This window comes from Schistocerca nitens, chromosome 10 (assembly GCF_023898315.1).
Source record: "Schistocerca nitens isolate TAMUIC-IGC-003100 chromosome 10, iqSchNite1.1, whole genome shotgun sequence".
NCBI classification, from domain to species: domain Eukaryota; kingdom Metazoa; phylum Arthropoda; class Insecta; order Orthoptera; family Acrididae; genus Schistocerca; species Schistocerca nitens.
The window spans coordinates 154,494,938-154,517,248 of record NC_064623.1 but is presented as its reverse complement, the minus strand read 5'-3'; positions in this window follow the sequence as shown (position 1 = coordinate 154,517,248).

Genomic DNA, 22,311 nt, shown 5'->3' with positions numbered 1-22,311 from the left:
TACGACAGCAGGCGAGCGCCGCAGAAGTCGCATCACGCCCTCGAGATTGTCCAACAGCCCGGAGGCGGCTTTCGCGGCGGGCGCGCTGCCCACCATCCGGCACCCATTCGTCCCGTCTGCCTCTGGCCTTGTTGGCTCACCGTCCGCATAGGCGCCAGCCGGCACGTTCGCTAGCCCTGTCCGCCGCGGCAGCCCTTTACACTGGCCTGTGATCAGTCATCATTTGGTTGAAGAATTACGAAAGAAGACTGTATATGAGGAACAGTCCTCGAGACACCGGAAGGTTTCATACTGATTACATCATGGTAAGACAGAGACTTTGGAACCAGATTTTAAATTGTAAGACATTTCCAGGGGCAGTTGAGAACTCTGAGCACAATTCATTGGTTGTCAACAGTGGATTAAATCTAAAGAAACAGCAAAAAGATAAGAAATTTAGGAGGCGGGCCTGTGTAAGTTGAAAGAACCAGAGGTTGTTGAGAGTTTCAGACAGAGGATAAGGGCAACGACTGACTAGACCTGTGGAAAGAAATACAGTAGAATACGAATGGGTAGCTTCAGAGACAAATATTAAATGTAGCAGAATGTCAAATAGGTAAAAAGACCTTGAATAACACAGGACATCTACATCTACATACATACTCCGCAACCCACCATACGGTGTGTGGCGGAGGGTACCTCGTACCATAACTAGTATCTTCTCTCCCTGTTCCACTCCCAAACAGGCGAGGCAAAAATGACTGCCTATATGCCTCTGTACGAACCCTAATCTCTCTTATCTTACCTTTGTGGTCTTTCTGCGAAATGTAAGTTGGCGGAAGTAAAATTGTACTGCAGTCAGCCACAAATGCTGGTCCTCTAAATTTCCTCAGTAGCGATTCACGAAAAGGATGCCTCCTTTCCTCTAGAGACTCCCACCCGAGTTCCTGAAGCATTTCCGTGACACTCGCGTGGTGATCAAACCTACCAGTAACAAATCTAGCAGCCCGACTCTGAATTGCTTCTATGTCCCCCCTCAATCCGACCTGATAGAGATCCCAAACGCTCGAGCAGTACTCAAGAATAGGTCGTATTATTTATAAGCGGTCTCCTTTACAGATGAACCACATCTTCCCAAAATTCTACCAATGAACCGAAGACGACTATCCGCCTTCCCCACAACTGCCATTACATGCTTGTCCCACTTCATATCGCTCTGCAATGTTACGCCCAAATATTTAATCGACGTGACTGTATCAAGCGCTACACTACTAATGGAGTATTCAAACATTACGGGATTCTTTTTGCTATTCATCTGCATTAATTTACATTTATCTATATTTAGAGTTAGCTGCCATTCTTTACACCAATCACAAATCCTGTCCAAGTCATCTTGTATCCTCCTACAGTCACTCAACGACGACACTTTCCCGCACACCACAGCATCATCAGCAAAAAGCCGCACATTGCTATCCACCCTATCCAAAAGATCATTTATGTAGATAGAAAACAACAGCGGACCTACCACACTCCCTGGGGCACTCCTCACCTCCGATGAACACTCACCATCGAGGACAACATACTGGGTTCTATTACTTAAGAAGTCTTCGAGCCACTCACATACTTGGGAACCAATCCCATATGCTCGTACCTTAGTTAGGAGTCTGCAGTGGGGCACCGAGTCAAATGCTTTCCGGAAGTCAAGGAATATGTCATCCGTCTGATACCCTTCATCCATGGTTCGCAAGATATCATGTGAAAAAAGAGCGAGTTGCGTTTCGCAGGAGCGATACTTTCTAAAGCCGCGCTGATGCATGGACAGCAACTTCTCTGTCTCAAGTAAATTCATTATATTCGAACTGAGAATATGTTCGAGAATCCTGCAACAAACCGATGTTAAGGATCCGTCCTTCTACCCTTCTTATATACAGGCGTCACCTCCGATTTTTTCCAGTCGCTCGGGACTTTACGTTGGGCAAGAGATTCGCGATAAATGCAAACTAAGTAAGGAGCCAATGCAGTAGAGTACTCTCTGTAAAACCGAATTGGAATACCATCAGGACCTGGCGATTTATTTAATTTCAACCCATTCAGCTGCTTCACAACCCCAGGGATGTCTATCACTATGTCCTCCATACGGGAATCTGTACGACACTCAAACGGCGGTATGTTTGTACGATCCTCCTGCGTGAAAGATTTCTCAAATGCTGAATTTAAAATGTCAGCTTTCGTTTTGCTGTCTTCCGTTGCCAGGCCAGACTGATCAGTGAGTGACTGGATGGAAGCCTTCGACCCGCTTGAATTTAACTGATTAAAAAAGAAAACATAAAAACGCAGCAAAAGAAGCAGGCGAAAGGAAATACAAACGTCTAAAAAATAAGATTGACATGAAGTGGAAAATGGCTAAGCAGGAATGGCTAGAGCTTAAAGGTAAGCGTTGGAAATTATATTTCGTTAGGGAAAGTCAGAACTAGGCCTAGAGGGGAGAGGAACTTGAAGGCAATATTGCAGAACTCGAAGACGATGTATACAAAGATGAGATGTGAAATAAGATACTACGAGCAGAATTTGACAGAGCACTAAAAGACCTAAGTCGAAATTAGGTTCCGCGAGTACACGACATTCCGCCAGAACTACTACTAGCCTTGGTAGAGCTAGCCATGACAAAGCTCTTCCATCTGGTGTGCAAAATATGTGCATAATACTAACACGAATTCTTTACAGAAGACTTGAATAGCTGTTAGAAGCTGAGCACGTGCAAGATCAGTTTGCATTCCGGCGTATGTAGGAACACGCGAGGCAATACTGACGCTACGACTTCTTTTAGAAGACAGGTTAAGGAAAGGCAAACCTATCGTTATAGCACTTGCAGACTTACATAAAGCTTTTGATAATGACTGGAATGCCCTCTTTGATATTCTGATGATTGGAGGGGGATAATACAGGGAGCGAAAGGCTATTTACAATTTGTACAGAAACGAGATGGCCGTAACAAGAGTCGAGGGGGTGGAAGGGATGCATTGGTTGAGAAGCAGTGAGACAGTATTGTAGCCTATCCCCAATGTTATTCGATCTGCACATTGAGGAAGCAACAGAGGAAACCAAAAAGAAATTGGGGTAGGAATTAAAGTTCAGGGAGAATAAATAAACATTTTGAGGTTTGGATGACATTTTAATTCTGTCAGAGACAGCAAAGGACTTGAAAGAGCAGTTGAACGAAATCGATAGTGTCTCGGAAGGAGGATATAAAATGAACGTCAACAAAGGCAAAACAAGAATAATGGAATGTAATCGAATTACATCAGGTAATGTTGAATCAATTAGATTAGAAAACGAGACACTTAAAGTAGTAAATGATTTTGTTATTTGGGCAGCAAAATAACTGGTGATGAGAGGATGTAAAATATAGATTGGCAATGGCAAGAAAGGCATTTCTGTAACAGACAAGTTTGTTAACATCGAATATAGATTTAAGTGTAAGGAAGTCTTTTCTGTAAGTATTTGTATGAAGCATAGGCATGTATGGAAGTAAAAGATGGACGATGAACAGTTTAAACAAGAAGAAAAGACCAGTTTTTGAAATGTGGTACTATAGAAGAATGCTGAAGATTGGATGGGCAGATCATGTAACTAATAAGGAGGTAATGAATAGAATTGGAGAAAAAATAAATCTGTGGCACAACCTGACTAGAAGAAGGGTTAAGCTGATAGGACCCATTATGAGACATCAAGGAATCACCAATTTAGTATCGGAGGAAAGTGGCGGGAGGACGGAGGGGGGATTAGAAATTGTAGAGGCACACCAAGATTAATACATTAAGCGGATTCAGAAGGGTGTAAGTTGCAGTAATTATTCAGAGGTGTAGCAGCCTGCACGGGATTGAGTAGCATGGAAAGCTGCATCAAACCAGTCTTCGGTCTGAAGAACACAACAATAACAACAGTCATCTATCCAGTGGTTAGAGGCCGTCCTTCACCTTTTCCTAGCTTGTGCTAATATTTTGCTAATTTCTCCGTAGGTGCTTCGCCCTTGGGGCGATCAGAGGCTGCCTCCCCACTATGAGCCGTTGTAACAAGCTGTGGTCGGTCCGACTGGCTATTCGATTAAAGCGCATTTCCTCGCCTTCGAATCGGACATTATCCAGCGATTGACGTTTATCTGTAGCGGCGGGAAGATGCACCAGGAAGCAGAGTTTGTGGCGTCACACTTACAGGGCTCATATGTTAATATCGTGTGTTTTGCATACTGATTGCAGGTAAGCTTTTGGTCTACCGAGGGACTTGCCCTCAATTTTAGACGATGACAAGACAATAGAAAGAAAACTAAAACAAATTTCTTTCTTTCACGTCTATAATCACAAACTTGTAGGTTGTCAGACTATCGGTTTCGATTAGCAATGGTCATCTTCAGATCCCTTTTAAAAACATGACCTAACATAATGTTTTTAAAACAGATCTGAGGATGGTCAGTGCTGACCGAAACCGGTAGTCTGAGGACCTACAAGTCTGTGATCACAGACTGAAACAAAGAAATTTATTTTACACTTTTTGGATCACTGTTCCGTTCGCGACCATGTGGTGCATTTTGTGTGGCGTCAGGACTGCTGCCCAATATACAGTCTAAGACAAAAAAGAAATGGAACGACGCACCATGAAGGAATTATCCGAATGCGACGAAAATCGGTAGATGTGCTGTAAATGTGCAGGCAAACACAAGATTAAAATTTCGGAAAGATGACTTATTCAAGAGAAATGGCTTCACAAATTGAACAGCTCAATAACGCTTTAGTCCATCTCTGTTCCTTACGCAAGCAGTAATTCGGAGTGACATTGTCAGATGCTCTCCTGAGGGATATTGTGCCAAATGCTGTCCAATAGAAGTGTTACAACGTCAAAATCCCGAGCTGGTTGAAGGGCTCTTCCCAGTATGCTGAAAACGTTCTCAATTGGGGAGAGATCCCGCGACCTTGCTGGCCAAGGCAGGATTTGGAAACCACGAAGAAACTTTCGCCGTATGCGGGCGGCGATTGGCTTGCTAAAATGTAAGCCCAGAATCGTTTACCGTGATGTGCAACAAAACGTGTCATAGAATATCGTCGACGTATCGCTGTGTTGTAAGGGTGGCGCGGTTGACAACCAAACTGGTACTGCTATGAGAAGAAATGCCACCCCAGACCATGGAAATGGAAATGTTCGTTTGGCGTCATTGTCCGGGACGCCCCTTAAGGGGCAGGTCCGTCCACCTTGGTGCAGGTCTTATTACATTCGACGCCATATTGGACGACCTGCGCGCCGGTGTAGATGAAATGATGATGAAGGCAACACCCAGTCCTTGAGCGGTGAAAATCCCTGACCCAACCGGGAATCGAACCTGGGCCCCTTAGGGCGGCAGTCCGTCACGCTGACCATTCAGCTATCGGGGCTGGCCCCGGACCATGACTCCTGGTTGTCGGGCCGCATTGCAGGGTACACCTCTGTCCGGGCTTTTCCAGAAAACTGTTCGTTTGTCATCGGTGTTCAGTTCGAAGCGAGACTCATCACTGCAGACAACTCAATTCCAATCTATGAGACTCTAGGACTAAGACGTTTCTGGAGACACCCCGGGCAATGATAGGATACCAGCCTGAGTATCGCCTGCCACAGAGCCCAATAGTCAAGAGTAATTGTCTGGGGTATAGTTTCTTTTCGTAGCACAATCCCTTTGGTTGTCATCCGCGGCACCTATACATCACAGTGGTACGTTGACGATATTCTACGCCCCGATCTGTTGCCCTACATGGCAAGCCATCCCTGGCTTACATTTCAGCAAGAGAATGCCCGTCGCACGCAGAGTGTTTCTGCTGCTTGTCTTTGTGCTTTCGATACCCTGTCTTGGCCTGCAACGTCGCCGTATCTCTCCCCAGTTGAGAACGTTTGGAGCATTATGGAGAGAGTCCTGCAACCAGCTCAGGACTTTGACGATGGAAAGCACCAGTTGGACAAAATCTGGCATTATACCCTTCAGGAGGAGAGCATCCAACAACTACACAATCAGTACCACGCAGAATAACTACTTGCATAAGGGCAAAGGTGGCCCCACGTGTTTATGTTTCGCTAGATTTGTAAAATACAGGGAGCGAAAGGCTATGTACAATTTGTACAGGAACAAGATGGCAGTTATAAGAGTCGAGGGACATGAAAGGGAAGCTGTGGTTGGGAAGGGAGTGAGACAGGGCTGTAGCCTATCCCCGATGTTTTTCAATCTGTATATTGAGCAAGCAGTAAAGGAAACAAAAGAAAAATTCAGAGTAAGTATTAAAATCCACGGAGAAGAAATAAAAACTTTGAGGTTCGCCGATGACATTGTAATTCTGTCAGAGACAGCAAAGGACTTGGAAAAGCAGTTGAACGGAATGGACAGTGTCTTGAAAGGAGGATATCAGAAGAACATCAACATAAACAAAACGAGGATAATGGAATGTAGTCGAATTAAATCGGGTGATGCTGCAGGAATTAGATTACGAAACGAGACGCTTAAAGTAGTAAATGAGTTTTGCTATTTGGGGAGCAAATGGTCGAAGTAGAGAGGATATAAAATGTAGACTGGCAATGGCAAGGAAAGCATTTCTGAAGGAGAGAAATTTTTTAACATCGAGTATAGATTTAAGTGTCAGGAAGTCGTTTCTGAAAGTATTTGTATGGAGTGTAGCCATGTATGGAAGTGAAACATGGACGATAACCAGTTTGGACAAGAAGAGAATAGAAGCTTTCGAAATGTGGTGCTACAGAAGAATGCTGAAGATTAGATGGGTAGATAACTAATGAGGAGGTATTGAATAGGTATTGAATGGAGAAGAGGAGTTTGTGGCACAACTTGACTAGAAGAAGGGATCGGTTGGTGGGACATGTTCTGAGGCATCAAGGGATCAGCAATTTATATTGGAGGGCAGCGTGGAGGGTAAAAATCGTAGAGGGAGACCAAGAGCTGAATACACTAGGCAGATTCAGAAGGATGTAAAATGCAGTAGGTACTGGGAGATGAAGAAGCTTGCACAGAATAGAGTAGCATGGAGAGCTGCATCAAACCAGTCTCAGGACTGAAGACCACAACAACAACAACAACAACAACAACAGATTTGTAATGCTCTTTTTCTTGAATTTTAATCACTTGTTTGTGCATGTGCATCACATTTATCGATTTCTGCCCTATTCGGGTAATTTCTTCGTGTGGGTCTTTTTTTGTCACAGAGTGTAACTGAAGAGAGATTTTAATGTGTTTTTCGACGGCTGGCTCGCTATATTTGAGCCATCAACTGTTTTATTAATACTATTAATGTACGAACACGGTATGAACACAGGTACTGGAGAATGTATGTAAAACTGTTTTTACGACTGTGCCTGCAGTTAATGCAGCCTTTGGTTTTACAAGGAATTCCCAGAGGCAGGATTGACTTCTTCATATCGTATGAACGGTGACGTAGGTTAAAATCCAAGGTACCAAACTCTGCAGCAATTCAGCATTGTGGGCCCTCGTTTCATCTGCATCTACAAAGATATACCGCAAGACACTGTACTATGCATGGTGGAGAGTATCCTGAACCACTGCTAGTCATTTCGTTTCCAGATTCACTCGAAAACAGAGCGAGGGAAAAACGACTATCTACAGGGTGTTAAAAGAAGGTACGGCCAAATTTTTAGGAAACATTCCTCACACAAAGAAAGAAAATATGTTATGTGGACATGTGTCCGGAAACGCTTACTTTCCATGTTAGAGCTCATTTTATTACATCTCTTCAAATCACATTAATCATGGAATGGAAACACACAGCAACAGAACGTACCAGCGTGACTTCAAACACTTTGTTACAGGAAATGTTCAAAATGTCCTCCATTAGCGAGGATACATGCATCCGTCCTTCGTCGCATTGAATCCCTGATGCGCTGATGCAGCCCTGGAGAATAGCGTGTTGTCCACAATACGAGCACGAAGAGTCTCTACATTTGGTACCGGGGTTACGTAGACAAGAGCTTTCAAATGACCCCATAAATGAGTCAAGAGGGTTGAGGTCAGGAGAGCGTGGAGGCCATGGAATTGGTCCGCCTCTATCAATTCATCGGTCACCGAATCTGTTGTTGAGAAGCGTACGAACACTTCGACTGAAATGTGCAGGAGCTCCATCGTGCATGAACCACACTTGTAAAGGCACATGTTCTAGCAGCACAGGTAGAGTATCCCGTCTGAAATCATGATAACGTGCTCCATTGAGCGTAGGTGGAAGAATATGGGGCCCAATCAAGACATCACCAACAATGCCTCCCCAAAAGGTTCACAGAAAATCTGTGTTGATGACGTGATTGCACAATTGCGTGCGGATTCTCGTCAGTCCACACATGTTGATTGTGAAAATTTACAATTTGATCACGTTGGAATGAAGCCTCATCCGTAAAGAGAACATTTGCACTGAAATGAGGATTGACACATTGTTGGATGAACCATTCGCAGAAGTGTACCCGTGGAGGTCAATCAGCTGCTGATAGTGCCTGCACACGCTGTACATGGTGCGGAAACAACTGGTTCTCCCGTAGCACTCTCCATACAGTGACGTGGTCAACGTTACCTTGTACAGCAGCAACTTTTCTGACGCTGACATTAGGGTTATCGTCAACTGCACGAATAATTGCCTCGTCCATTGCAGGTGTCCTCGTCGTTCTAGGTCTTCCCCAGTCGCGAGTCATAGGCTGGAATGTTCCGTGCTCCCTAAGACGCCGATCAATTGCTTAGAACGTCTTCCTGTCGGGACACTTTCGTTCTGGAAATCTGTCTCGATACAAACCTACGGCGACACGGCTATTGCCCCGTGCTAATCCATACATCAAGTGGGCATCTGCCAACTCCGCATTTGTAAACATTGCACTGACTGCAAAACCACGTTCGTGATGAACACTAACCTGTTGATGCTACGTACTGATGTACTTGATGCTAGTACTGTAGAGCAATGAGTCGCATGTCAACACAAGCACCGAAGTCAACATTTCCTTCCTTCAATTGGGCCAAATGGCGGTGAATCGACGCAGTACATACTGACGAAACTAAAATGAGCTCTAACATGGAAATTAAGCGTTTCCGGACACATGTCCACATAACATCTTTTCTTTATTTGTGTGTGAGGAATGTTTCCTGAAAGTTTGACCGTACCTTTTTGTAACACCCTGTATATGGCTCCGTATGAGCCCTAATTTCTGCCGGCCGAAGTGGCCGTGCGGTTAAAGGCGCTGCAGTCTGGAACCGCAAGACCGCTACGGTCGCAGGTTCGAATCCTGCCTCGGGCATGGATGTTTGTGATGTCCTTAGGTTAGTTAGGTTTGACTAGTTCTAAGTTCTAGGGGACTAATGACCTCAGCAGTTGAGTCCCATAGTGCTCAGATCCATTTTGAACCCTAATTTCTCGGATCTTATCTTCGTGGTGGCTGGCTCTGAGCACTATGGTACTCAACTGCTGAGGTCATTAGTCCCCTAGAACTTAGAACTAGTTAAACCTAACTAACCTAAGGACATCACAAACATCCATGCCCGAGGCAGGATTCGAACCTGCGACCGTAGCGGTCTTGCGGTTCCAGACTGCAGCGCCTTTAACCGCACGGCCACTTCGGCCGGCTATCTTCGTGGTCCTTACGCCCTTACGCGCAGAGTATGTTGGCGACAGTTGAATCGTTGGGCAATCAGCGTCTAATGCCGATTCTCTTAAAGTTTCTCAACAGTGTTTCTCGAAAAGATCGTCGCCTTCCCTCGCGGATTCATATTCGCGTTCCCGAAGCAACTACGTCACACTTAACGTGTTTCTCAAACCTACCGGTAACAACTCTAGCAGCCAACCTCTAAATTGCTTCGGTGTCTTCCGTCAGTCCGACCTGATACTGATCTCAAACACTCCAGCAGTGCATAGGTCGCACCAACGTCCTATATGCGGTCTCGTTTACAAGTGAACCATTCTGTCTTAAAATACTCCCAATAAACTGAAGTCACAATTTGCCTTCCCTACCACACTTCTCACGTGCTCGTTCCACCTCAAGCCGCTTTGCAACGCTACGCCCAGATATTTAAACGACTTGATTGTGTCAAGCAGGAGACTAGTAATACTGTATCCGAACATTACAGGTTCGATCTTGCTACTCATAAGCATTAATTTACATTTTTCCACATTTAGGGCTGTTGTTGTTGTTGTTGTTGTGGTCTTCAGTCCTGAGACTGGTTTGATGCCGCTCTCCATGCTACTCTATCCTGTGCAGGCTTCTTCATCTCCCAGTACCTACTGCAACCTACATCATTCTGAATCCCTTGATGCGTCAGAACATGTCCTACCAACCGGTCCCTTCTTCTAGTCAAGTTGTGCCACAAACTTCTCTTCTCCCCAATTCTATTCAATACATCCTCATTAGTTATGTGATCTACCCATCCGATCTTCAGCATTCTTCTGTAGCACCACATTTCGAAAGCTTCTATTCTCTTCTTGTCCAAACTATTTATCGTCCATGTTTCACTTCCATACATGGCTATACTCCATGCAAATACTTTCAGAAACGACTTCCTGCCACTTAAATCTATACTCGATGTTAACAAATTTCTCTTCTTCAGAAACGATTTCCTTGCCATTGCCAGTCTACATTTTATATCCTCTCTACTTCGACTATCATCAGTTATTTTGCTCCCCAAATAGCAAAACTCCTTCGCTACTTTAACTGTCACATTTCCTAATCTAATACCCGCAGCATCACTCGACTTAATTCGACTACGTTCCATTATCCTCGTTTTGCTTTTGTTGATGTTCATCTTATATCCTCCTTTCAAGACACTATCCATTCCATTCAACTGCTCTTCCAAGTCCTTTGTTGTCTTTGACAGAATTACAATGTCATCGGCGAACTCAAAGTTTTTATTTCTTCTCCATGAATTTTAATGCCTACTCCGAATTTTTCTTTTGTTTCCTTCACTACTTGCTCAATATACACATTGAATGACATCTGGGAGAGGCTACAACCCTGTCTCACTCCCTTCCCAACCACTGCTTTCCTTTCATGCCCCTCAACTCTTATAACTGCCATTTGGTTCATATACAAATTGTAAATAGGCTTTCGCTCCCTGTATTTTACCGTTGCCACCTTCAGATTTTGAAAGAGAGTATTCCAGTCAACATTGTCAAAAGCTTTCTCTAAGTCTACAAATGCTAGAAACGTAGGTTTGCCTTTCCATAATCTAGCTTCTAAGATGAGTCGTAGGGTCAGTATTGCCTCACGTGTTCCAATATTTCTACGGAATCCAAACTGATCTTCCCCTAGGTCGGCTTCTACTAGTTTTTCCATTCGTCTGTAAAGAATTCGCGTTAGTATTTTGCAGCCGTGACTTATTAAACTCATAGTTCGGTAATTTTAACATCTCTCAACACCTGCTTTCTTTGGGATTGGAATTATTATATTCTTTTTGAAGTCTGAGGGTATTTCGCCTGTCTCATACATCTAGCTCACCAGATGGTAGAGTTTTGTCAGGACTGGCTCTCCCAAGGCCGTCAGTAGTTCCAATGGAATGTTGTCTACTCCGGGAGCCTTGTTTCGACTCAGGTCTTTCAGTGCTCTGTCAAACTCTTCACGCAGTATCGTATCTCCCATTTCATCTTCATCTACATCCTCTTCCATTTCCATAATATTGTCCTCAAGTACATCGCCCTTGTATAGACCCTCTATATACTCCTTCCACCTTTCTGCTTTCCCTTCTTTACTTAGAACTGGGTTTCCATCTGAGCTCTTAATATTCATACAAGTGGTTCTCTTTTCTCCAAAGGTCTCTTTAATTTTCCTGTAGGGATAGCAACTAGAAATTTTGTATAACTCGTCTTGTATCGTACTACAATCAACCAACTTCGACACCTTACCGCACACCACAGCATCTTCAACAAACAACCGCAGACTGCTGCCTACTTCTGTCCGCCAAATCATTTATGTATATAGAGAACAACTGCAGTCCTGTCGCACTTTCCTGGGACACTCCTGACGATACCCTTGTCTCCGAGGAACACTCGCCGTCGAAGACAACATTACTGATTCTACTACTTAAGAAGTCTTCGAACAAATCACATATCTGTGAACTTATTCTATACGCTCTAACCTTCGTTAACAGCCTGCAATGGGGCACCGCGACAAATGCTTTCCGGAATACTAGAAATATGGAATCTGGCTGTTGCCCTTCATCCATAGTTCGCAGTATACCGTGTGAGAATAGGGCATGCTGAGTTTCGCACGAGCGATGCCTTTTAAAATTGTGCTGACTTGTGGACGTAAGCTTCTCATGTCTCAAGAAAGTTTATTCCATTCAGACTGAGAATATGTTCAAGGATACTGCAAAGAACAGAAGTTAGTGATATTGGTCTGTACTTTTGCGGGTCCGTCCTTTTACCCTTCTTATACAGGGTGGTCCATTGATAGTGACCTGGCCAAATATCTCACGAAATAAACGTCAAACAAAAAAACTACAAAGAACGAAACTCGTCTAGCTTGAAGGAGGAAAACAGATGGCGCTATGGTTGCCCGCTATATGGCGCTGCCATAGGTCAAACGGATATCAACTGCGTTTTTTTAAATAGGAACCCCCATTTTTATTACATATTCGTGTAGTACGTACAGAAATATGAATGTTTTAGTTCGACCACTTTTTTCGCTTTGTGATAGATGACGCTGTAATAGTCACAAACGTATAAGTACGTGGTATCACGTAACATTCCGGCAGTGCGGACGGTATTTGCTTCGTGATACATTACCCGTATTAAAATGGACCGTTTACTAATTGCGGAAAAAGTCGATATCGTGTTCATGTATGGCTATTGTGATCAAAATGCTCAACGGGCGTGTGCTATGTATGCTGCTCGGTATCCTGGACGACATCATCCAAGTGTCCGGACCGTTCGCCGAATAGTTACGTTATTTATGGAAACAGGAAGTGTTCAGCCACATGTGAAACGTCAACCACGACCTGCAACAAATGATTATGCCCAAGTGGGTGTTTTAGATGCTGTCGCAGCTGATCCGCACATCAGTAGCAGACAAATTGCGCGAGAATCGGGATTCTCAAAAACGTTGGTGTTGAGAATGCAACATCGATTGCACTGGTACTATATTTGTATGTACCAGGAATTGCATGGCGATGACTTTGAACGTCGTGTACAGTTCTGCCACTGGGCACAAGAGAAATTACGCGACGATGACAGATTTCTTGCACGCGTTCTATTTAGCGACCAAGAGTCATTCACCAACAGCGGTAATATACACTATTGGGCAACGGAAAATCCACAATGGCTGCGACAAATGGAACATCAGCGATCTTGGCGGGTTAATGTATGGTGCGGCATTATGGGAGGAAGGATAATTGGCCCCCATTTTAACGATGGCTATCTAAATTGTGCAGTGTATGCTGATTTCCTACGTAATGTTCTACCGATGTTACTACAAGATGTTTCACTGCATGATAGAATGGCTATCTACTTCCAACATGATGGATGTCCAGCACATAGCTCGCGTGCTGTTGAAGCGGTATTGAATAGCATTTTTCATGACAGGTGGATTGGTCGTCGAAGCACAATACCATGGCCCGCACGTTCACCGGATCTGACGTCCCAGGATTTCTTTCTGTGGGGAAAGTTGAAGGATATTTGCTATCGTGATCCACCGACAACGCCTGACAACATGGGTCACCGCATTGTGAATGCATGTACGAACATTACGGAAGGCGAACTACTCGCTGTTGAGAGGAATGTCGTTACACGTATTACTAAATGCATTGAGGTTGACGGACATCATTTTGAGCATTTATTGCATTAATATGGTATTTACACGTAATGACGCTGTAACGGCACGCGTTCTCAGAAATGGTAAGTTCACAAAGGTACATGTATCACATTGGAACAACCGAAATAAAATGTTCAAACGTACCTACGTTCTGTATTTTAATTTAAAAAACCTACCTGTTACCAACTGTTCGTCTAAAATTGTGAGCCAGATGTTTGTGACTATTACAGCGCCATCTATCACAAAGCGAAAAAAGTGGTCCAACTAGAACATTCATATTTCTTTACGTACTACACGAATATGTAATAAAAAACGGGGGTTCCTATTTTAAAAAACGCAGTTGATATCCGTTTGACCTATGGCAGCGCCATCTAGCGGGCCAATCATAGCGCCATCTGGTTTCCCCGTTCAAGCTAGACAGATTTCGTTCTTTGTAGTTTTTTCGTTTGACGCTTATTTCGTGAGATATTTGGCCCGGTCACTATCAATGGACCATGCTGTATACTCGTGTCACCTGCTCCTTTCCCAGTCACTTGGGACTTCAGCTTGCGATAAACACAGGCTAGGTAAGGAGCCACTGCCGTAGGGTTCTCTTTGTAAAATCGAACTGGGTTCCCGTCGGTGCTGGTGATTTAAAAAAAAAATGGTTCTAAGCACTATGGGACTTAACATTTGAGGTCATCAGTCCCCTAGACTTAGAACTACTTAACTAAAAGACATCACACACAACCGTGCCCGAGGCAGGATTCGTACCTGCGACCGTAGCAGCAGCGCGGTTCCGGACCGAAGCGCCTAGAACCGCTCGGCCACAGCTGCCGGCCCTGGTGATTTATTTGCTTTCAAATCTTCCAGTTGTTTCTCTACGCCAGGGATGCTTATTACTATGTCGTCCATACGGGAGTATGTCCGATGGTCAAATGACTATATGTATGTACAATGCTCCTGTGTGCTCGATTTCTTGAACGTGAAATTTAAAACTTCGGCTTTCATTTTGCGATCTTCAACTGCCACACCAGATTGGTCAACAAGGGACTGAATGGAAGCCTTAGATCCGATTGGCGATTGTACATAAGACCTGAATTTCCACGGGTTCTCTACCAGATCTTATACGAGAGTGTGACGGCGGTAGTCATATTCTTCGCCCATAGATCTTCTCACAGTCGCACGAATCTCTATTACCGTTCGCTTGTTGTCATTTGTGCCTTCCCTTTTGAACCGAGAGTGCAATAGCCTCTGCTTCCTCAGCATCCTCCATGGTGGGTCTTTTCCATCTTTTACCCACTTACTAGGCACATAACTATCCAGATCCCGATTTACAACCTGCTTAAACTTTGCTCATACTTCCTCTACATCCATCTTACTGAAAATAAGTGGCGCCAGTTCACGGACTGAGTGAGATGTTAATAACTGCTTAGCTGTCCTATCCAGCACAAACACTTCCCTAGCCTTCTTGATTAATTTTTTAACTTCTGTAATCATAGCTGCTACAGTCACATCGTGATCCCCGTGTCTGTACTAACATTATCGGTAAGGTACGGCCTATTTGTACCTACAAGGTCTAAGATATTTCACTTGCATGTGAGCTGCCGACCTAGCTGCCGAAGACAGTTTTCAGAAAACATGTTGAAAAGTATTTCGCATGACTGTCTGTCTATATCCCCCGCAATGAATCCATAGATATCCCAGTCTACTCGGTAGGTTAAAGTCGCCTCCAACCACTACTGCATGATCTGGGTAAGTACGCGCTACTAACCGTAGACTTCCTTTGAATGACTCTACTACTGTCACAGGAGAATCGTGTGGCCCGTAAAAACGTCCAACAATTAACTTGGTTTCACCTATACCTGTTATAGGCGACCAGATAACTTCACTGTTACAATCAACTTCGACCTCACTAGAGAAAATATTTTTGTGAACTGCAAAACTGCAATGAACACCCCCCCCCCCCCATACCTACCCCCTCCTATGGCCTCTAACCTGTTCCCAGAGCTATCCACTTCGGGTTTCAGCCAGCTTCCGTTTCCATGAATAATTTGAGCGCGAGAACTTTCCTCGTTTGCGAGTAATAGACGAAAGAATGTTTAGGAATTTCGCGTGATGGTCTACAGCTTTTAATACAGAAGTGGTAATCAAGGCGTTGCGGTAATGTAATGATTATAGCGCGATTCTCATGTGCTCAAGGATGTGTGTTCGAGTCTCATGAGGTGCGTCGAGGTTTTTTAATTTCATCGAAATGTGTTATTATTTTTATTCAATTAACTGGTTTAAATGTAATTTTTGTTATTTTTATTCCTTAGTCACATCATCTTAGTCAGTGCATTAACTTTTTCAATCGCTCTGATTTTTTCTTCCTATCATTCTTTTTCCACTTGGAATCTTTCTGAATGTGAATTTCATTATTTTTAATTATCTATAATAATATTTAAACGTATGAAAATGCTGATTTATTGGTTAAAAAGCAAAAGACAAAATAATCTATTTATACTGACTGTGTAATGGTGTCAAAAACAAGATCTACATTTTTTTGGATGGAAATCGTTAATGAACATTTAAAACATTAATTATTATCGCACTATGCATAAAATAACGTAGATGAAACTTTAAACAGAAGAAGGTATTATAAGTAAAACGAAATTCCAGCGAAATGAGGAATAAAAATAACGAATGAACTGTCACGCACTAGAATAGAGAATGATAAAAGTGAATAAATTAAATCGAAATCAATGATAATTATAATTAAATTCACATGCACAAAGATTCCGAGAAAAAATGACAGCATATTAAATAGCTAATATGCTGCTGAAAACGAGGCAACAAAGGAATGGAGTTAAAAAAGTACATTTAAACCCGTTAATTGAATAAAAATAACGATCAAATTCATTCTGATAAAGATTAAAAAGTAAAAAATTTGATGCACATAACGAGATTCCAACCCACAACCTTTAGGGTATGAGGACCTCGTGACACTCATGCTTCAGCAACTTTCTGCTTAAGGTTACTGTAGAGCACCACGTAAAATTCCGACACTTCTTTTCGTCGATTATTCGCAAACGACGGTCCACCAGGGTGAACGGCTGCAGGGTGTGATACCTTGGACCTTGAACTACTTCACCATATAGATGGTTCCAAAAAGTCGATCCCACCGTTGGGCACCTCTCCTTGTTAGTTTTAGCTATAGCGAGTAATCGTACACCAGTACACGATCTCGAGAAAGGGCGCTGATGACGTCACTGTTTAGCGATCAACAATTATCCTTCCATCCGTCCAGCCCAGTATAGTTTCCCGAACAAACCCACACTCAGCGCTCGTGTCGTACGACCGAAGACGGCCCCATTTTTCCTTCTTTTTTTCGTATAGTTAGTTTTAGCGCGAGATGGAGTTTTTGGCGTCCTGAGGTTGTGAAATATCAGAACAGGGATATGTATCGGAATCTGATCTGAAATTGGTAATTTATTGGAAACCTTAGGCGTCTAACAACATAGAAATTTGGTAATAAGTGAACATTACCTTATATTACATTATGCATGTGCTGTGACTGTGTAGCCATTTCAGCCTCATGTCTCTACTTAGTGCACCAAGACATCTGCAGCACAGGCAAAAATCTGCATAGGACATTTTAGGCCGAGATTATATGTTCAAGTAAAACAAGTGGAATGTGCCAATTTTTATACTTTACTATAGTGTATCTTATTTGGTTTGTGGTAGGTCGGCATTAGCTGTCTACGAATAGTCATTACCGGTTATTGGTGTTCCTATGGCAGTAGGTTGGTGATTTTGTTATTAGGAGTCGCTTACAGATGTGGAATATGTGCTTCTATGTTTCAGTGCATTATGTTTTCATAGTATTTTATTCTAAAATTTAGATTAATATTTCACACACGTCCTGAATAAGTCACTGAAGCTCAATTGACAACCGCCTGTTTTGCTGAATGTAGGGTAGCTGGGGGTAAATCCCTGCGAGGGGTAAAAAATAGCACCGAGTTTTTCAATAGACTACCATCGATTTCAGAGTTGACCACCGGGTGTCAGGTTTGTTTATTGTTCCACGAAAGTTCGTCCCGACTGGTCGCTGCAGAGGTGAGCAAATGAGGGAACCCTGTTTCTACTACTTGCATGTAACTTTCCTGATCTCTTACTTAAACATTGTGTAATGTATACTCCGAAAAGAAGAATCAGCGAATTACTTACTCGTTGACACTACTGCATTTAAACCTCAGTCTTACGCGGAAATAACTTCTTCCACTTGGTCCCCAAGATCAGAAATTGTGCATTCGTCAGAAAATGGTGAAATGGGGCAAATCCCCCACAAGTGTTTTAGGGTAAACCCCGGCAGCTCCAACAAGGTGGAGACAATTCTTCAGTGACAACCCCCGCAAAAGATGATATTCAAAACACACTGCACGAGATTATTTCTCTTAAAGATACAATTCCGCTGTCTAAAATAAAGGTTTAGGGGAAAATTTCATGGCAAAGAATTGAAATCTGTACTTCTAATGTCGACACTCAGCGAGGAATGAATGGAAGGAGGATGTATAGGAAAAGGAAAGCTTACTACTGAGGGGGAAAGACGTCCCAAGGAAATAAATGAGCGTGCTGTAGAAACAAAACGACGCAAACTGGATTTAATTACATCAGTGGTAAAAAAGGGAGAAAAGGGACCAAAAAGCAGGTTGATTATTTTTCAGAGTCAGATTCAGTCTTCTCACATTCGAAGAAGAAGAAGAAGAAGAAGAAGAAGAAGAAGAAGAAGAAGAAGAAGACTTCTCCAAGAGAGAATCAGAGGACCTACCAAAGTACACTGTTTATTGGATACCTAGATAGCTTAGCATCAGCAATTTAACTTTTTCAGGTTTCATGGAGAAGAAAGTATTATTTTTGTACAAGTACTTTTAAGCATTATGTTCAAGTTTACGACATATTTCAGTTAAATATTGGGTTGAGCAACTCGGCTGTAACACAGCAATGTTTCATAGGGTTATTTCAAGAGTTTTTATTAAGCAGTCAGCCATTTTTATCTGTGTTTATCTCAAATGGAGCAAAGACCCATACTATGGAGCATTTTATAGGGAAAAATCTTTAATTTTTGTTTTAGATAGCGTGTTTATTTCTCTGTAATTAATAATCATACAGATGTGGAATTTGGATAGGTTATAGGTAACAATCCAGCCTATAATTTCAATTTGAAACTACGGGGAAATCTTCCCCTTACTGACCACAACATCAACCAGAAAACTGCGGTGCTTTACTGCCACCTACCCTATTTGTAGTTTTGCAGAGTGTTTGCAGTTTTGCTTTTCAGTATCACCTGCAGTCGTCTCGAGTATGTTATAGAACTTTCCCCTGTTCATCTCATATATTCTGTTCATCATCAGATCAGTGAAAAGAAAATATGACAAAGACAGATTAGAAGAAATGGATTCTGATTTCAAAAGGAACAACACTAGAGACTTCTATAAGACTTTCAGAGAAGTTTTAACAGGATTCCAGTCACCAAGTTTACATTTTAAAGATAAAAATGGAAAAATGGTTTTAAGCAATAAAGAGAACTGCCAAATCTTAGCTGAATACTTTGAAAATCTATTAAATTGTGAGGAGCCTAATGACAGGTTACAATTTCAAAAACCACATCATGAAAATCCACCGTCGGAACCACCTCCAGTAGAAGATATAGAAAAGATTATCAAAGCATTGAAGAATAACAAAGCACCAGGTGAGGATGGGATAGTGGCAGAAAATTCACAAAGTAATTAAAGACATTTGGACAAAAGGAATCATACTCAGTGACTGGAAACAAGCATTGATCCGCCCTCTCCATAAAAAAGGAGATAAAACAGACATCAACAACTACAGGGGCATATCCTTGTTACCAGTGACATACAAAATACTTTCTAAAGCACTTTTAAATAGAATAGAGGAACAAGCAGGACCTAATATAGGAGATTATCAAGCAGGATTTAGAAAAGGTAGATCATGTGCAGAACAGATTCTTAATTTAAAAACAATTTTGAGAGTGACAGCTATACAAAATAAAAATAGAGTAGTTACTTTCGTAGACTTCAAGCAGGCCTATGACTCAGTTGACAGACAAACACTATTCCAGATACTTTATGAATCAGGGATAGATGAAAACACGAGAAGACTTGTTGAACAAACGCTCACAGATACAACATCATGAATTAAGTTTCAAGGTGACGGACTGTCCCCAATTCTCTTTAACTTGGTTTTAGATAAAGTAGTAAAAACATGGGAAAACACATTAAAAAACAGAGGCACAAAGGGTATAAGCATGGGCCAAGGAAAGAACAAATTTGATGTAAAATGTTTAGCCTTTGCGGATGATATGGCATTGATAACTGAAAACCGAACAGACGCAACAGTTATGCTTGATATGTTACACGAGATTGCTGAAAAGACTGGGCTAAAAATATCCTACGAAAAAACCGAGTATATACACTCCTGGAAATGGAAAAAAGAACACATTGACACCGGTGTGTCAGACCCACCATACTTGCTCCGGACACTGCGAGAGGGCTGTACAAGCAATGATCACACGCACGGCACAGCGGACACACCAGGAACCGCGGTGTTGGCCGTCGAATGGCGCTAGCTGCGCAGCATTTGTGCACCGCCGCCGTCAGTGTCAACCAGTTTGCCGTGGCATACGGAGCTCCATCGCAGTCTTTAACACTGGTAGCATGCCGCGACAGCGTGGACGTGAACCGTATGTGCAGTTGACGGACTTTGAGCGAGGGCGTATAGTGGGCATGCGGGAGGCCGGGTGGACGTACCGCCGAATTGCTCAACACGTGGGGCGTGAGGTCTCCACAGTACATCGATGTTGTCGCCAGTGGTCGGCGGAAGGTGCACGTGCCCGTCGACCTGGGACAGGACCGCAGCGACGCACGGATGCACGCCAAGACCGTAGGATCCTACGCAGTGCCGTAGGGGACCGCACCGCCACTTCCCAGCAAATTAGGGACACTGTTGCTCCTGGGGTATCGGCGAGGACCATTCGCAACCGTCTCCATGAAGCTGGGCTACGGTCCCGCACACCGTTAGGTCGTCTTCCGCTCACGCCCCAACATCGTGCAGCCCGCCTCCAGTGGTGTCGCGACAGGCGTGAATGGAGGGACGAATGGAGACGTGTCGTCTTCAGCGATGAGAGTCGCTTCTGCCTTGGTGCCAATGATGGTCGTATGCGTGTTTGGCGCCGTGCAGGTGAGCGCCACAATCAGGACTGCATACGACCGAGGCACACAGGGCCAACACCCGGCATCATGGTGTGGGGAGCGATCTCCTACACTGGCCGTACACCACTGGTGATCGTCGAGGGGACACTGAATAGTGCACGGTACATCCAAACCGTCATCGAACCCATCGTTCTACCATTCCTAGACCGGCAAGGGTACTTGCTGTTCCAACAGGACAATGCACGTCCGCATGTATCCCGTGCCACCCAACGTGCTCTAGAAGGTGTAAGTCAACTACCCTGGCCAGCAAGATCTCCGGATCTGTCCCCCATTGAGCATGTTTGGGACTGGATGAAGCGTCGTCTCACGCGGTCTGCACGTCCAGCACGAACGCTGGTCCAACTGAGGCGCCAGGTGGAAATGGCATGGCAAGCCGTTCCACAGGACTACATCCAGCATCTCTACGATCGTCTCCATGGGAGAATAGCAGCCTGCATTGCTGCGATAGGTGGATATACACTGTACTAGTGCCGACATTGTGCATGCTCTGTTGCCTGTGTCTATGTGCCTGTGGTTCTGTCAGTGTGATCATGTGATGTATCTGACCCCAGGAATGTGTCAATAAAGTTTCCACTTCCTGGGACAATGAATTGACGGTGTTCTTATTTCAATTTCCAGGAGTGTAGAACACAAACATAATACAGAAAAGTTCATGAAAACAAAGTATGGAAAAATTAAAAGAGTTGATAGATTCAAATACCTGGGGGAGTGGATCCAAGCCAATGGACTGGATAACACAACAAATAAAGAAAGAATAAAAAAGTTGGAATTTGCATATAAATTAACACAAAACTACTACAATAAGAAATCAATATCCATACAAGCAAAGATTATAATTCAGTTATTAGGACACAAGCAACATATGGATCAGAGTGCCTAACATTGAATAAGAAAGGCGAATTAAGAGAACTAGAAAAAAGAGAGAGAAAAATATTAAGAAAAATTCTAGGTCCTGAGAAAAACAAGGAAAACAGGTGGATTAAAAGGAGAAATGAAGACCTATACAAAAATACAGAAAAGATCACGGATACAATGAGGAAGAGACGGCTAAAATTTTATGGACATTTAAAAAGAATGGAAGAAACACGGTTTACAAAGAAAATTTTTAATTACGTTAGTAAGCTGAAAAACACTGTAGGATGGATAGAAGCAGTAAAGAAAGACGCCAACAAAATAGGTGTTACAGAAGAAATAATATGTGACAGGAATAACTTTAGGCTACTTATAGAAAACGCAGACTATGAAGAAAATGCGCCAAAACCTCGACCCAAGA